Genomic DNA, 6000 nt, shown 5'->3' on the forward strand with positions numbered 1-6000 from the left:
CAAAATAATACAACAAAAATCAACGAATTACGCCAAATTACGCGACTTTTACACCTACTTTTGCTCCAAAAGCCGCGCACCATCAAATATGGCACATATGCGAAACTCACTGATCATTCCAAACAGGTATAACAAATTTGGTAATAGACAGTTTTTGGGTTTTCCAAATAGTTTCTGATTATTCTGATTTGCGACAAATGATATTGCACTGTTAGGATAAACGACGTTTCAAAGTAACAACTTCTTATTCATGCTGACAAAATTGGTAAATATGTGAGAAAACTGTCTCATAAAATTTATTAATCAAAAATGGCTAAACGACAACAAATTGTTCAAATACTCGACTAAAATTAGAATCAAAATCTATATATATACAACACTACTCGATCTGCTATTCAATAAACTTAAAACATCCACTAAACAGCAAGTACGTGATTGTGATCGTGTGATGGAATGACATGTACAGTGATAACAGATGATAAGATGTAAGTGATAACAGATGATAAGGTAAAAGATACAATACATGTGAGATGGTGTATACACAATGTGAGTGAAAATATAGTGAGTGGTTACTGAATGTGAGCGAGATGTGAAAAAACATTAAAACTTACTACTGCTAGAAAACTTAAACTGTATGCAATAAAAAGGGAATGAAACTAAAATATCTAAAATTCTTCAGTACTAGCTATGATAAAACGTTTAATAGTATCCAGTTCTTCTCTCTTGTTAATTGTAGGGTTTAGATTAATAATAAACATCGCTTCGAAAATCTTTCTTCTGACAGTATTGGGTTCAATTCTTAAAATATCTACTTCTAAACTGGGATTTAACCCCTCATGACAGCTCGAATAATGTATGGCAAAAGCTTGACTAACATTAGAAGGGGTAGCAGGGTAGGTAGCGTAACGTAAGTGTTCTCCTACACGAGCATGTACTTTCCTACTGGTTTCTCCAACGTACAGCTGGTCACATAATTTACACTTAATCTTATATACAACATTCTTCACTTCACAATCTTTATTACAAACTATCAAAGGACAAATTTTACATGAATTAATACTGCACACACGTTTATCATACGGTCTGTTACTACATAAAATATTTCTCAATTTCGAAGTAGGTTTAAAGTTTACTTTAATAGGTAAATTGTTCTGCTTTACATAATTTCTAATCTTATTGCTAGTACTGTCCGAAATAAAATCTAAATTAAGAACTGTCCTGGAATCATCCTCAACACTCTGACGCCTGTTAGAATTACTACTGTTACAATAACGTCTTGGGTTCTGGTAACCGTTTTTCTGTAATAGATCATCAAGGAGTCTGAGAGAGTGCTCCTTTTCCGCTGGGCCAGATGAGATACGGCAAGCCTCGCTATATAGGTTCTTCACTGTATTAATCTTAACAGACTCAGGATGGCAAGAGTTGTTGTGCAGGGTAATATCCTTTTGTTGCGGCTTGCGGTACAATCTGCTGGTTAATTTACCGTTTGGCTCGATCCGGACCTCAGTGTTCAGGAAGGGGATAAAATCGTCCTGTTGTTCTGGAAAGTCGACCTCCCACTTCAACTTTTTGTCCGGATCTTGCTCTGCAATCTGTTGAACCAGAGCAAGGGCTTCTTCTTTCGTCTCTGCAGTACTGGCAGCATCATCTATGTAGCGTTTGTAGAAGTTCGATAAGTATACCGATAGGTAGTGTCGATCGGTGTAGATAGAGTTCTTCTCGAACTTGTACACTCTAATGATGGCACAGAAGGGCCCTGGCCTCAAACCCATGAACAGACCATCCTGCTGTAGCCAGAGAGTCCTGTTATACACAAAGAAAGAGTTGGTAAGGATGTGTAGTAGGATCTCATGAATGTCTGTCAGGCTGAGTCCCATCAGGTCCAAACTGTCTCGGTGCTCTGTAGCTAGCTCAATGACATCGTCTATACAGCCCTGTACGTTTATGTTAGTGTATAAAGCTGAAATATCCGCGGCAAAGAACTTTCTCCTGGCAAGCTGTTCCTGAGAGATCTGGCGGAGCATCTCTATGTGCTGGATTAAATTACTCAGGTGACTAGGCACCTCATTAAGGAGAGGTTTAAGAATGGTCGTCACTAGCCAACTGAGTCTCTCTGTAGGTGAGTCCACGCAGCTGATGATGGGTCTTACCTTAACCTGCTCAAGAGGGATCGTCGAGCGGAAGCTCTCCGGAGGGTTCTTGTGGGTCTTGATTTGGACGTACATGACTGGGAGGCTGACATGGTCAGGAACTCTGATCCGTCGCTTGTAGTCGTCGTCAAGGTTCCGCTGTGATGAGATCTTCTTCCACAGGTTATTCGACTCCTTCACCAGGTTCTCCGTCTTCTTCTTGATGAGCTGTGTGAGCTGTTGAGAGGTGGGTTCCGCTACTGAGACAGTTTTACCGTTGATTTTTCTCGTGGGAAGCACACGCTGGTACACAGCTGTCTCCTGGAGGTGATTCTCTGTTAGATGCCGATGTGTGTCCTTAGTGTGTCCTAAATTTGGTAATGTTAGGGGGTGCACCATAAAAATAAACTTGCTCGGATTTTAAAAATTTTTGTACCATTGTTTTCTAGAGACTGTGAGAATTTTCACAATACCAAATTTGTCATACCTTTTTGGAAAGATCAGTGAGTTTCGCCTAGGTGCCATATTTGATGGTGCGCGGCTATTGGAGCAAAATTAGCTGTAAAAGTCGCGAAATTTGACCAAATTCGTTGATTTTTGTCGTATTATTTAGATATATCTTCAGTTCCTTGAATGAGATCATTCTGAAAATTGGCGACGACCTTCCAATAGGGCTTTCACAACTGTCCGAAAAATTTGGTGGATATCGGAGTTGGTATAGTGATAAAAATGGGGCAAAATACGCTGCTTTTAGCTGTAACATAATGTCTGATGGTTGGATATGCTTTAAACTTTTCGGAAACTTTTCTTGTAAGTCTATGAGTAAGCTTACCAATTTTTGTTGCAATCGGAGGTCGGGAAGGATACTCAATATCTATTTGTTTGAAGAAAATTGTGCTGGCCGAAATTAGCGCTAAAAAACCATCCTACAGTCGGCACGCGCGGCTCACTGTCGATGGCGCACTACCTAGTAATGTGAAAATTCTCACAGTCTCTAGAAAACAATGGTACAAACATTTTGAAAATCCGAGCAAGTTTTTTATCGTGCACTTCCTACTGTTCATGTTGTATCACGTCGTGACCCCCATTGTCATGTCGTTTCACTATAGTAAAGTTTTTTCGATACAAGGGGAGCTGCGCACTCGTACCTTACCTTTACTTGGGTACCTTGGGTTCGTTTCGTTTCGTTTCGTGCGCGGCGGCGGGTCATACAACGTATGCCAAATTCCCTGTGTATATTAATATTTTCTTACCTGGGGACCCATTGTCATACGTTGTATGACCCGCCGCGCACGAAGTGCGCGGCTCCCCCTGTACAGTCGAAGACGATACAGTTGGTTCACGATGTCAATCCTTCGCATCTCGCCGATCTGCATACGTGGTTGCGAGAAGCATTATTTGATGCGCGCGCGACCCAGTAGTGCATCGCGCTACAAACGATACAGTGAAGCGACCTGGGGGTCACCACGTGATACAACATACAAGGGACCCAGCCTTATTAATGTTAATAAACATGCAGATTGATAATTGAAGATATTATATGGCGACGATATTATATGGCGGAGTGAAAGCGCTGTCAAGTAAAAGTTGGTTTTACCTGGGGACCTCAGGCTATCATGTTCATAATAAAATAGAGATTAGGCGGAATGACAGGCTGAGCGCGGCCCAGTAAAAGTTAGTCACGTGATACTGATAGTCCAGTGTAGCATGTAGATTGTAGAGTGATCATCATTACATTCTGACTGCATGTGCGGTTCATTGTTGGGGTTATGGCTCAATAAAGCACAGCGGTTGTTTGATTCACGATGTCAATCCTTCGCATCTCGCCGATCTGTGGTTGCGATCTGTGGTTGCGAGAAGAATTATTTGATGCGCGGCGCGACCCAGTAGTGCATCGCGCTACAATAACAAAGCGGTTGTATGTTACTTTTTCATGCACGATGATAAATCACGGATATGCAATTGAAGCTTGAAAAGAGCGCCGTAAACAAGGTAAGAAATGGCCATCAGGGTAGAACCAGGAGAGTATACCTTAGGGCCAATAAATTCGGTTCACAATGAATTTGGTTACCATAATTTTGGTTACCATAAATATAATTTTAGTCACAAATTTCCAATTTCGCAAATTTTTAGTCTGCAACAATTTTAGTCACATTTTTCGACTTTTCGAGACCATTTTCCATTCCATTTACGACACATTTAGTCTACCCCGTCTGAGCATTACAGATTAAGCTGCAATGCATTACTCAGGAATTTCGATAACATCAGATCCAGAGTTTGTGACTCTGTATCACTAAGTTCTTCAGTGTTCAGTACACTGTTCAGTTTCTTTTTCACCCTTTTTCGACTTTACCATTTCTGTCGGTACGACGTAGTTTATGTCGATATGATCCTTCAGCTGTTTCAACAGAGCATGCATTTGGATGGATCGGATTAAAAATGTAATGTCCAAGAGGAGCTCTAACCCTTTAAGTGCAATAGGACTTTGGTCATTATATTAATTATAAAGCCCTATAATCAATGTAAGCTTAACAATATTCAATATTCATGTCATATATGCTCTAAGTTGAAATTTTGGTCTGCTTTAAATTAGTCGCCGAAAAATTTAGTCTCGTGAAATTTGGTTTACAACAATTTTGGTCAAAAGTTTGACTAAATTTATGGTAGACTAAATTTTTCGTTCTTAAGGTAATCAAAATTATCAAAACTATCAAAACTAAAAGTCTATGACTACGGTCGGGGTTAAAGTTAATGTACTTGTCACTGGTACATTCGCATCTTTCGTTCCCAGGTAACACGTGATACTGATATATAGCGCACTGGAGGGTGAATGTCACTTTACTTAGTAAAAGACTCGGTACACGGTAGTTGGAGAGTCTGATTCAGATTGTTCGAAAGTGATATATCTCAGCTGTTTGTAACCATGAGGTTGAACCAAGGATATTTAAAATTAAATATTGCAGCTATTTGTATTTTATTTTAGTCTAGACAAATTACCATTACAGACTAGTAGTATTTATTATTGGGACGTAGCGGATGAATGAAATTAGTGACGTTATAATTTTTAGTGCACAGCTTCTTTATTTTTTCAAGTATTCAGATCGTCAAGTTTTAGGAATAGATATAATTTCTAATTTTTCGCACAGCAACTTGCCGTTTGTAGTTATTATCAAACCATGGTATACTTGAACGCAAAAACAAGGATATACACTCAATTTGAGCTAATCTTGCAATCAAAATCAATATCAATAAGAACAAAACAATTTTCTAAAATTTCAAATAAACAGTTAATATTTACAATAGCCCTCACGAAAAAGTAAAGGTCTCAAGTTCAACATTAAGGCCACAGGGGGGGGTCGAGGCTTCAAAAAATGCAAAAAAACATTATGCTTTGAATCAATATATATTTTTGTGGTGGATACTTTGCCACCACTCATTTGTCTGTAGCTATTTTACTTTTTTTAATAAATGAGGTTAACCAATTCTCATTTAACCTCATTTTTTTGATAAATCGATAATAGAGGGCAGAAATATTGATGCCATTACAACTGAAAACTACGATAAGCTTTGTTTTTATTGTTTTTGTGTTATTTCAGCAGTTAAACTTTGAAAAATATACAAATAAAGGCAAAATACTCAAAAATCACATAACATAAAAAACAGTTTTTTGCCTCTCCTGAAAACCTCGAATTTTTGACTTCAAAATCTATCTTCTCCTAGAGTTTTTATCCATTTCACCTCAAATTTGGAACTTATGTTCCTGACATAAATTTAAAAGTTTGATATGTAACGATTGTTGTAATTTTGCTCCTAACTCTTTTTATGAGGTTAACCATTTTAAATTTTGTTACCCGCACTCATGGTTAACCTC

Source organism: Bolinopsis microptera, chromosome 11 (genome assembly GCF_026151205.1).
Source record: "Bolinopsis microptera isolate Bmic1 chromosome 11, MBARI_Bmic_1.0, whole genome shotgun sequence".
NCBI lineage: Eukaryota > Metazoa > Ctenophora > Tentaculata > Lobata > Bolinopsidae > Bolinopsis > Bolinopsis microptera.